Consider the following 12756-nt stretch of genomic DNA (forward strand, 5'->3'; position numbering starts at 1 on the left):
GATACTGTGATTAATGCCAGCTCAGGCTACAGGGAAGAGCATGAGAATATTGTTAGATCTGACATGATGTATGATAATACATGTTGGATACACTTAGAATAATATTTGTAATAGACATTCTAACTATCACAAACTCTGACACGCAACAAATTCTTTGTGGATGCCTTACCAAAATACAGCCAGCAATAAAAGCATCTTTCCATGACAAGTCCTTGCTAAAATACATTGTATGGTATGAGTCCCTAGCAGAGTCTTACAGAACTTGTGTTCTGTAATTTAATTTATACCAAGAACAAAATGTAATTCTTTCAAGGTAGGAATCTATAAAGTAGAAAGAAAATCTGTGGCACAATGCACCCATTCATGAGAGTAATTGCAGCTGTCAGTGTGATTATAAATTGGTTGTTCACAAATTAAATGCCTAGAAGAATGTATGGGACAATTTAATACTGCACAGCATTAAACATAGCAAGTAGGAATTTAAAACTGATTCCATTCCATTTCATTAAAAGGGGAAATGATATTGTGGGTTTTACCTCCAGCCACAAAAAGCATGGAGATGGTGATGAAGCTGTACATAACCATGGTTAGATTGCATGTGGAATACTTTGCGCTGTTTTAAGCACCCTATTAAAGAAAGAACAACCAAGAAAATAGATTCGGTGAGATGGCACTAGGGATTAGACAATATAGTTATGACAGAAAACTTAAAATCTCAGATTGTATTCACTCAAGGAAGCCAGTAACTTGACCTTGCAAAAAGTGTCTTTGTAATAGACTTGCCTCTTAGATTGGTTTCAATCACTAAGGGGATTAAAGGGGAGTTTAACAGTTTTTTTCACTATTGGCCCCGATCTTTTTCTCTTTTCTGCCTTTGAAGAGCATTATATGGCTGTGGGAGGTGGGGGGTGGGTATGTGGGTTAAGTGGGTGGAAGTGTTTAGTCATGATGCTGTGGTTTTGGGCAAGCTTGGTGGGCCAGCTAGTCTCTTGCTTCCCATCAATTTTATGTGGTTGTAACTGCAAGAAAACAAAAGCCCAATGACTCAGCAACATTTCCCCACCTCCCTTTAATCACGGGATTACGGGTGAAACCGGGGAATATGTGGGACAATTTACAAATCTGGGATCACTGATCTGCACATCATGTGGAAGCACCAGAGAAATATGCTACAGAATTGTGCTGACTCAACAAGCAGCGATGGGCCCAGGCAAGAGTGTGTGGTCGTGGCATCTCTTGTTTCCGCTCAAACTTAACCTGTGTCATATTTACATTCCCCAGTACATGTCAGAGACTTGGACAGTCTCACAAGCAGATTGAGCAGTGGACCAATGGTGGCTCTGTCGCATCTACTGCATTTAGTTATTTGATGGTACGGCCAATCATCAGGTCAAAAGGATGCCCACCCAAATCCATCCCCACCCCCAAGTGTCACAATTCGCTTTGAACAGATGACCAAGCTTGACTTGCTACGAGACACACCTCCAGTGCACTAAGAAGTTGTCCCCCAAAGACCTGGAGGCATCGCCCCTACAGGGCTAGGACCTTTGGATCTCAATCATTAGAGCTGACTTTAGCTCCCAGTATGTAGCGAACTTCTCCCAGCAGCAAAGGACTTTGCAAGGTTTGAGTTCTACAATCCACCCAGCAATGTTCTGAAGAAGCATACTAACACAATGGCCATTCATTGAGGCAGGGAAGGTGGCTGTAGGTGAAAATCGGACAGTATTGCTCAAAATTATGAAACAAAAAGAGAGTAAGTAATGAAAGATTATTTCCACTGGCCAGGTTATGTTAACAAGGGAACTAGATTCAATATTTGTACTAGAAGCAGAAAAGGAAAGTTAGAAGGAATTTTCTCACCCAAGAAAATATTTCAAAGTAACTACAAAGCCAAGTAATTAGAATATTTAAGGCAGATTTATATAAAAACTGAAAGGAAAAAGATCTATGGGGAAAGGGCAGCCTTAAAGCTGATACTCTGATAAGGGAGTCAGCACCTGTCTCCTTCAGTAAAAAACATTTTGATGGGCCTGAAATGTTGGAATTCACCAACACAAGTGTAACAGGGTGGAGCCCCTGTCTGCTCCAGCAAAATGTCATGGACCTCATCCGAAATGGCAGAATCCAGGTCGCCTCAATGCAAGATCATCTCAGCCTCTGCAGGAGCACTCCAGAAGCATCTACCCTAATCTGCCCTTATAAGGTGATGTCACTCTTCCAGGGCCTGAGAAACTGATGGTCAAAATCCCAATGGGACCAGCATTCTGCGTCATTTCTCTCTGGGGTCAATGACATTGGGAAAGATTTTTGGCTTTCCAAAGGCCTTAGCAAAGCACACACAGCAGCTCAAACAGTCTTGTGAGAATGGGTGGAACTCCTGTGCACTCTTCCAGGCAAGCTCCTTTAACATGGAGGAAAGCGGGATTACTGATGTACTGCAGAAAAGACAAGATGCAATATGGATGCTCCAGTGTTCAGGTAACACCTGCACAGCTGACTGCTAATGAATGAATTACCTGGAAAAACTCAGCAGGTCTGGCAGCATCGGCGGAGAAGAAAAGAGTTGACGTTTCGAGTCCTCATGACCCTTCGACAGAACTTGAGTTCTCAAGTTCTGTCGAAGGGTCATGAGGACTCGAAACGTCAACTCTTTTCTTCTCCGCCGATGCTGCCAGACCTGCTGAGTTTTTCCAGGTAATTCTGTTTTTGTTTTGGATTTCCAGCATCCGCAGTTTTTTTGTTTTTATGCTAATGAATGAACTTGCACAACTTATTGCATGTCCTCTTTATTGAAACAGCACCCAAACAAATATCATTAACTATTTCAGCTGATCAGCAGGTCATACTTCAGAGTGTTTCGACTTGCTTTCATGCATTTATTTTTTAACTTTGGCATACAGCTTCCTTAACAAATTAAAATGAAAAATGCAGCAGCTAAACAGAGCATTTCACCCACAGAAACACAACCTAACAGAAATAGTACAGGGAATGAATAAGCAATTGAGAAATTTGCTCTGAGTTTCAATTTTCTCTGTGAGCTATTTTTACTGCACAGTTTAATGCATTTTCAGGGGTATAGTTGCCTTGTGGTTATAATACTGGATGGGCAACACAGAAAACACGGTTTAGTTGTGAAATTGAATTCAATAAATCTAGCAATTTATGTGCTGGCATCAGAAACTTGACAATGAACAACGCTAGATTGTTATAGAAACTCAAGCAGGAAGGGAAGCTCTCCCCCTCAAACCCAGTCAGAGCCAAATGTGACTTGAAACCGACCCCACGAGGCTGATTCTTAATGTCAATGTTAGCCACGTTCCAACAAATTAAAAACTAACATGGCAGTCAACTGGTTTAAAATAAATGGGTTAAGGATCTCTGCACCTGATCTCTGTTAACAGTGTGAACATGGTCCATGTTAGAGCTCCAGAACATGGCTTAGTATTGTGAACTTTTACTTCTTACGCGTTGGTTCAGAAAGAGAAAACAGCTTGCCCTGGTGGAATACCCATTTCTGACCATACTCATTACATTGAGCCCAGGGCAAATTGAAATTTCCTTCAATGCAGCAATGGAAGGAGGGGTCACTGTGGCTCCAGTTAGCAGCTACAAGCCCCTGCCGCTTATTCCATCACTTCTATCTAGTATGACCCTCAACTAAGGTTTCGACTACGTTTTACTGCTGCAGCTGCATTGTTTCCCCTGCCGAATATTATCAACTCTTGTTCCGTCTGCGGAAGTTCCACAGTATTCTCCTGCCTTGGGAAGGAAAATAAAGACATGGGACGTGGATAGCCTTGCCCAACAGGGCCGAGAACAGGCTAATTCGTCTGCTTTCAGTTGATAAATGAAGCACAAACTAAAGAATCTAAGCAGACTGTGGTTAATAGAGTATAAAATGAAATGCTGGGGAGTGGATTATATTTCAAGAAATAATTAGCTGAAGGTCCTAACATTTAGGGAAGGAAAAAATGAAAGTCTTGTATTTATATAATGGGCTGAATCATCCCAGATTTGCACTAAGTGCAAGTAGTGGGTGTGAAAAAAGATGTTTTACTCGCCAGCCACCATAACAGGTTTTCGTGCCATAATGTCTCCTCCCCGGTGCTTCCCACCTCATTAATTATGCATTCACGGGAAACACTGGTTCACTGGAAGGTGGGCTTAGATTTACCGCCACACCATGACCTTCCTCACTCTGGCCTCCATATTTAAAGTGCACCAGAGCGCAGCCTACTTCATGTCTTCAGACTAGGACAGCTCCAGGTGACAGATGGCCCCGAAAGCAAAGAAGATGGCAGCCCCCAAATTTAGTGACGCCTCTCTGTGGAGCCTACTGGGTGCATTGGGAGGCTACCGTGATATCCTCTAGAACCCCCCCACCACCCCCCAGGCTCTGGCCACAAGAAGTCCACCAGAGTCACCAATCCGGCCTGGGATACGGTAGCAGTGGTGGTCAGTGCCACCGGAGCACAGAGGTCAGCCATCCAGTGCACGAAGAGGGTGAATGCTCTCATCCGTTCCGCCAGGGTAAGTCCACCACCTCATTGCTCTCAACTCACACACTCACAGACCCATCACACATCCACAGGGATCTGCTTTTGACTCTGCTGACATGCACTAATTTGATAAAAGCAAAATACTGCGGATGCTGGAAATCTGAAACAAACAAAAATACCTGGAAAAACTCAGCAGGTCTGACAGCATCTGCGGAGAGGAATACAGTTGACGCTTCAAGTCCGTATGACACTTCATCAGAACTAAGGAAATAGAGAAATGAGGTGCCGGTGATAGGTGGAGGCAAAGAGAGATTGCCAAAGATGTCATAGACAAAAGGACAAAGGGGCGTTGATGGTGGTGATATTATCTAAGGAATGTGCTAATGGGGACATTAAGGGTAGCAAGCAGGACAAGCTAGTGGCAGATGGCCCTAGTGGGAGTGGGGGGGTGGGGGGGGAGTGGGGGGGGTTGGTGGTGGAGGTGGAGGAAGGGATCAAAATGGGCTAAAAGGGGATCAGAAAGTGGGTGAGGATGGAGGAGAGAGTTCATGATCTGAAATTGTTGAACTCAATATTAAGTCCGGAAGGCTGTAAATTGCCTAGTCGGAAGGTGAATTGCTGTTCCTCCAGTATGTGTTGAGCTTCACTGGAACATTGCAGCAGGCCAAGGACGGACATGTGGGCATGAGAGCAGGGTGGTGTGCTGAAATTATCTCTGCTTTGGTTCACAGGGAACCCTGACAAGCAACTGATACGCTCAGCCAGTCAGTCCCTCAGCTCCATCCAGGCCCTCACCTCCAGCCAAGAGGACACCTCTTCCACTGAAGAGCTGGAAATAAGCAGCCTGGAAATACATGACAGCGCTTACCCACACCCTCCAGCAGCTCAGAGACACACACTTCAGTGGGACCTAGATCTAGCGCAGGCTCGGGTTCACAATCTGGTGGCCGCCACACAAGCAGGTGTCCGTAGCAGGAGCTCCCCAGCACTCGGTGGACAGCTTTTTGAAAAATTCATTCACAGGATATGAGCTTCGCTGGCTGGGCCAGTATTTATTGCCAATCCCTAGTTGCCATTGAGAAGGTGGTGAGCTGCCTTCTTGAACCGCTGCAGTCCGTGTGGTGTAGGTACACCCACAGTGCTGTTAGGGAGGGAGTTCCAGGATTTTGTCCCAGTGACAGTGAAGGAACGGTGATATATTTCCAAGTCAGGATGGTGAGTGGCTTGGAGGGGAATCTCCAGGTGGTGGTGCTCCCAACTATGTGCTGCCTTTGTCCTTCTAGGTGGTAGTGGCCGTGGGTTTGGAAGGTGCTGTCTAAGAAGCCTTGGTGAATTCCCGCAGTGCATCTTGTAGATGGTAAACACTGCTGCTACTGTGCGTCAGTGGTGGAGGGAGTGAAAGTTTGTGGATGTGCTGCCAAACAAGCGGGTTGCTGGGGATGAGGTATCTGTGAGGTGCGAGGCAGATGACGAGTCTCTGGATTCGGCCTTCCAACTTATCGTGGAGAGTCAGCTGAAGACAGGGGAACATTACGCAGAGCTGTTGGAAGCCCTCAACAGAGTGGCACATGAGATGGAGGGGTGTGTCCGCCTGCTCTCTGCTGAAGTGGTGCCTATGTGGGCAGGTATGGAGGTCTCCATGGGAAGGAGCGCGGGTGGCCATGGAGATCCTGAACCAGCAAAATGCAGAGATGTGCACAGGCCTGCACTCCATTGTGGTAGCCATGGGTGAGTTCCTGCAGTGACAGCACAAGAGGGAAATGGGGCACCTCGACGTCCCTCCAGGTGTTACTTCTCCTTGAGGAGTCAGACCGGGGCCCTCAGGCACCTGATGGGAGTGGGGGGCGGGGGCGGGGGGGATGGGGGCTGGCAGCTGGACACCCCTGGGTCATCTACTCAGGAATCTCAGAGGCTGCCCTCTCCTTCCAAGTCCCCTTTGCCTGTGACCCCCACAACCTCACCCTCTGTCACTGCAGAGGGAGCAGCTGGCCCACAGGAGGACAGCCAAAGCAAGCTGGGGTCCTCAAGGCCTCGATTCTCCTGAGGATGCATACCAAAGTCATCAAAGGCAACAGGGCCAACCATTCCACAGGCTGTCTCCACCCCTGCTGCGGATGTCAGGGCAGCACCTAGATAAAGTGGTAGGCCTATATAAGTTAAGAAATTCTGATCACAGGTGGTTGCATGGATGAACACATTTTGTCATTTTATAATCTGAAAATATATTCACTTTCACTGGATAATGTGCAATGTTGTCTTTCAGCTTCATTGACAGGCTTCGTGAATCTTCCCACTGCATCCACCATCCCCCCACTAGCAGTTCAGCTGCACACAGCTGGGCCATAAGTGATTCTGGAGGGAGAAGTATGTGTGGCAGAGCCTTTCAGAAACTCATGGAAACTCTCTCCCATGCACACAGAGTCCTCATCCATCACACTCATCTTACTGTCCCAAGCCTTTTCAATGCTGCCTGCTGGGGTTCTCTTTCAGGTGTCTATCTGAGCTGTCCTGCATCTCTCACTGATTGTGCTCCCATGCAGCACCTGTACCCATCCCACACAAAGTTCCTTTCATTTTTGATTTGAAAACCATGGTCGTAGTGATGTTTTTGATCAGCTTCCCTATCCTTTCCTCTCCCCCAGTCACCCATGTCCTTTCCCCCATCACTGTGGACCACCCTGGTATCACCTTCCACGTCCCCACCGTCACCTACCAACCCTAACCCTACCTTCCTGCATATCCCACCCCCCATCCACATTGACCTCACTGACCTCCTCCTTCCCACCCCCAGGGACTGTGTCTGTCTCTGAGTCCCGCCAACCACTCTCGCTGTATCTTCTACCATTACCAATGCACCTTCCACCCTACCAGCTCCCTCTGCCCTCTCTCACGCTCACCATTCCCTCCTAACACGCCCACCCTCAGTTCACTCCCCAGGAGGCAGTAATTGACTGCACAGAGCCCTTACATATTCACCTGGACAACACCTTCCACCCCCCACCACTTACTCCCTCCTTCACCTTACTCTCTTCCCCGCAACCCCCCACACCCCAGATACTTTGCCCCCTCTGAACACCCTCCTCCCCCTGGACATCTTCCACCTTCCAAACTCCCTCCCTTATACCTTCCTCCCCATCTTACACCTACCTCCCCACTTGCGGCAATCTCCCCCGTTACACGTTTCTTCCCCATGTTCCTCCTCCCCCTCCAAACCTCAGCTCACTGGCACCTTCATCTCCCCCACCCAACCTCACCCACCTCGGACGCCTTTGTCCCTCCCCTCCCAACCTCACATTGCCTCCCTACCCCTGGTATATCTTCCTCTCCCACTCACACCAAGACCTTACTCTCCCAGCACCACCCCCCATGCACCTCTCCCCCCCCGGCCCCAGTAGATCATCCTCTCCCACTCACTGCTAGACCTTCCTCTCTGCACCTCCCCCTTCGCTGATCATCCATAGCAGCCCATGGCCAAGACTGCGGTGTTCCAATGCAGAATGGAAGCAGCAACAGAGACCTCCCACCTTCTGAGAGCTGCTTTGCGGCAGAGCCATGTGCATGAGGGTCCACCAGCATGCAACGCACATATTCCTCCAGGATCTGGTAATAACGATAAATCGGGTGTGGGGGGAACAATTCTGGTTTTATTACTTTGCATCCCATTAGCGGGATGCAAATCCAGTTCACGCCGGCCTCCAGCAGGATTCGCGTTCCGCCATGGCGGACACCATCGGATGATCCCACTGTGATTGCACTCCAGCGTGAAACAATTCCTGCCCCTCATGTCGAATTGTTCCCCCACCCTCCTGCCTCCTGTGATGCCCTCAGCCAACGAGACCGGATGATTCTGCCCCAATTTCTTTCATGACCTCTGAATGTCCCAAAGTGCTTTTAAAAAATAAGGACTTGTATTTATGTAGTGCCTTTCACAATCACTGGATGTCTCAAGGTGTTTTACAACCGATTAAATACTTCCTAAGTGCAGTCACTGCTGTCGTGTACTTACTTGCTTTTACATAGTGTCTTATCACTTTGAAGCATCTTAAAGCACTTCACACAAAGCCCGAAATGTTAACCTGTTCTTTTCTTACTTTTTTTAAAAAAGGCTGACACACTGGCTAATTTATTTACGGCATTTTCTGTTTGTAACAAAGAATTTCTTTTGTAGCTCAACAGAGCTTTGAAATATCCATATTCCTTTCAGCTTAATTAGACCTTTTAAAAAAATCTATAATTCCTCTCAGTTCATTTAGATCTAATGCACAAATATAAGGAAAGCTCCCAATTTGCTTGGCTTGCCGGTTTGTGATGTCCCCATGGAAGCAAAACATTATCCTTTAATTGTCTTTTCAACATCAGATCGCATCCTGGCAACAGCTAGGCACCACTTCCTTCTCAGACAGGTTTTCTTGCCAACTAACATGATTTATTGCCTCCTTAAAGAGCAATGCTATGAAGTTGACCATTAGGAGGCAAGGGCTATTAGGGCTTAAATGCTAGAAATGGTCTTGCCATTCCAAATGAATGCTCAATCAAATCCCCACTGGCTACCTATAAATAAGTGAATTTTGCTTTTAGATAACAAATCTGTCTGACTGGTGTGTAAGTGTGTGTATGACACAAGAGGCAACAATAACTTGCTTTTATATACTGGAATCATTAAAATAATCTAATCTGTTTCATTCTTCTTCCCTTTTGACAAAAAAAGAGGCTATTTTACCCCGGCTTGCCCCATAGAAACTGGACGAGCGGGCAGGCCTGTTTAAATTGCTTAGTGAAGGGATTTGAGGTTGAACAGTGAGACTCTAAATGGCAAAACTCCAGGCAGCTAACTGGAGCTGGAAACTCAGCTGGGGGTCAAACAGGATACAAAACAGAAGCTGATTGAAGCTGAGCAGAAGTAGCAGGAATATTTCTCACATTTTAATCCATAATAATCTTTGTCTCATAATGACAGAGCTCACAGCATTGTACCACTGAACAGACAGGAAGGTCACCCATCTGAAACAGGCAGGATACTGTTTTCAGTATGTAGATCCATCTCCTGTGATATGATGAGAGCCGGATGGCTATTCTAACCTGTGCTTGAGTGAGGGATTCTATTGTGGCTTCCCTGCCAGGCCAACCTAGTAGGAAGAAAAAGACAGGGACAGAAGAGGTCCAGAGAGACAAGTTTTTACTGTTCTTGTGAGGCCAAATGGAGCAGAGTTCTCCTCCGAGCCCACGGGGAGAGTTTAGACTTCCCCTGACTCAGGCTCCTGACGAAACCTGCTCCTGCCAATCACCACTGCCTACCGTCCTCCAGTCTGAAAAACAATCATTTGCCATGACTCGCTGTTTTCTCTCCTTGAGCCAGTATTTTTTAACCAAGCTGACACTGACCCTCCTATTCCATGAGCCTCAATTTTGTAAACCAGCCTTTAATGAGGTACTTTGTCAAACACTTTCTTAAAATCCATACAGACAACATCCCTTTGCTTTCCCTTCATCAATCTTCTCCGTTATTTCATCAAAAAATCAACTAGAGTCGTCAATCACGATCCACCTTTCATAAATATACCTTTTTGTTCACTTTTGAAAATGTTATCTATTTCTTTTATTGTTCACCTTCATCGCAATGCAGTATTGTGAAATAAATGTGAGTTGCCAACTCGCCATGTCAATGCAGTTGTGCAGTTGTTAGCATTCTCTTGTTGAAAACATATAATCTTTTCACAGCATCACTGACAGTTTGTGCTGTGGCAATGTGTCTGTAAACTGGTTGTAGCCGTGGCAACATGTGCCTAATACAGGAAACAAACCATTTTCAAATGATTTTTGCACCTGCCATATAATTTGTTTTGCTGTAGAAACATACATTACTACACCTGCTGCCTCAGTTCAGCTGTCTGTTCCCCTCTGAATGAGTAATAAGCTGATGTGAGATTTCTGTTATACAGTTAGGATTGTATAAGGGCTGGGAGGTGTTATTGTACCCAGCTCACTTCATTAAAGGACTAAATTCATGGGGCATCTTTCACCTTCTCCTGCCTTTAAGGGTTTGCCATCCATGGGAGGTAACTTTAACTCCAAAATAGATGAATTTAGTTCAGGTGGTAGGTTAAAAAGCTAAAACTTTTGTTACGATCCTCGTAGAGAACTACAACTTTTTAAAAAATTATTCAAACTTGGTGGCTGATCAAGTTGATGGCTGAAAGAATGACATAACAAGATTTCACATTTTAAAACCTTTACTGTAACAAATGACTAAATGCACTTTTGACTGAACTATTTTCTTTTTGGAGGGAACTTATACTTTAAACTACAGAGAGGAACATTCTCCTTTTATACTTATCACCCATCACATTCCCCATGGAATTACAATCCTTTTAGCAAACAGTCCACAGTTGCTCTCAGCTTCCAATTGGTTCCTGTATCCCTGCTTCACTGAGTAGCACTTCAAGCGATCGTCTCCAGGCGTTTTCCTCAGTTTTTGGAGAGTTTCTTAAATCTACCACCAGCAGAAAAGCCTATTCCAAAGGTTCTTCTTCCCCCTTACCATACCAGGAACAATCTCCTGAAATCCTGCAGGATGCATGTCTTTAACTACAGACCGTCTCGCTCTTGCATCCACCTGTGGTAACTCATACAGCCAAATAGCCCTTCTCTCAGCTGACTACACAGAACGTCTGCTGTCTGTCTGTCATATTCATTGATTTGTAGGGAAGCTTGTAACCTGATCTCAAAAATGGCTTCCTGTACCATTTTCCCAATGGCTATGTGAAACACTTTAACCTTGCATTCAGGTAGAAATGTTAATTAACTATCTTTGACCCCAACTTTCTTTCATGTTAGAAGTAAATGGACCATTTACAGCACAATTGTTTACAACACAGTACCTTCAACTCCTTTTTGGGACTTTGGGAGACTCAGAGTCTACTAATTTTAAACCCAGAGACTGCTCTGAATCATTGTCTCCAAGCACCTTCCTCTCAGTAAAACAATCGAAGCTTTCTTTTGATCTCTAACAATCAAACCACCCGGGCTTACTGCCAACAGAGCTCAGAACAGGTCACATGGTCCTCTTCATTTACCCTGAATCTGAAGTTACAGTCCCAAAACATAATAAGCTTATAAACCTCATAATAACAATCTGGCGCAGGAACTCAACCATCCCACTGTCCACTTACAGGTTCCACGGAGGAGAGATGAGGACCGGCTAACCCATCTGTACTCAGGAGCTGGGTTGGTTATTTTAATATCTTTAATGAGGCCATGTGCTTTCATTTTAACAACAATTTCATTTTCAACAACAGTTAGCTGGGTTATCCTGGCCCTGAGAAACTTGACTGGTGGGAAAGAGCAATCTTGTTTTAAAATTCATTCATGGGATATACATGTTTCCCACAAGGTCAGCATTTGTTGTCTATCCCTAATTACTCTTGAGAAGGTGGCAGTGAGCCACCTTTCGAACTGCTGCAGTCCACGTGGTGTAGGTACACCCACAGTGCTGTTAGGAAGACAGTTGCCAGATTTTGATCCATGACAATGAATGAGTGAATATATTTCCAAGTCAGGATGGTGTGTGAATTGAAAGAGAAATTGGAGATGATGGTGTTCTCATGGGTTGTTTTTCCTTCTTCATCTAGGTGGTAGAGAATGAGGATTTGGAAGGTGCTCTTGAAGGGGCCTTGGTAAGTTGCTGCAATGCATTTTGTAGATGTGACTGCAGCCATGGTGTTGTGGCAGAGGGAGTGAATGTTTAAGGTACTGAATGGGATGCCCATTAAATGGGCTGCTTTGTCTTGGATGGTGTTGATCTTCCTGAGTATTGTTAGAGCTGCAATCTTCCAGGCAAGTGGAGAGTATTCCATCACGCACCTAACTTCTGCCTTGTAGATTGTAGACTGGCTCTGGGGAGTCAGGAGGTGAGTTACTTGCTGCAGAATTCACAGCCTCTGACCTGGCCTTGTAGCGACAGTATTTAAATAAACTTCCATTTTGTTGGCGAAGAGATTCACAGTATAAACATGTACCTTCTCCTCATTCACAGTGCAACATTAAAAATATCTAGCTCCTAACTCTACAAGCCACCGTCAGTGTCAATAAATGCCTCTTTAAACTCTTTTGAGACCCTATTAACAAAATTAACAAAAGACAGCCCCTTTAAAGGGCACTAGCCACAGTATTTATATGGCTTTTCCAGTTAAGTTTCTGTTCAATGGTAACCCCCATTATGTTTGGAGATTCAGTGATGAAAATACAATTGAATGTA

Source organism: Carcharodon carcharias, chromosome 2 (assembly GCF_017639515.1).
Source record: "Carcharodon carcharias isolate sCarCar2 chromosome 2, sCarCar2.pri, whole genome shotgun sequence".
Classification (NCBI taxonomy): domain Eukaryota; kingdom Metazoa; phylum Chordata; class Chondrichthyes; order Lamniformes; family Lamnidae; genus Carcharodon; species Carcharodon carcharias.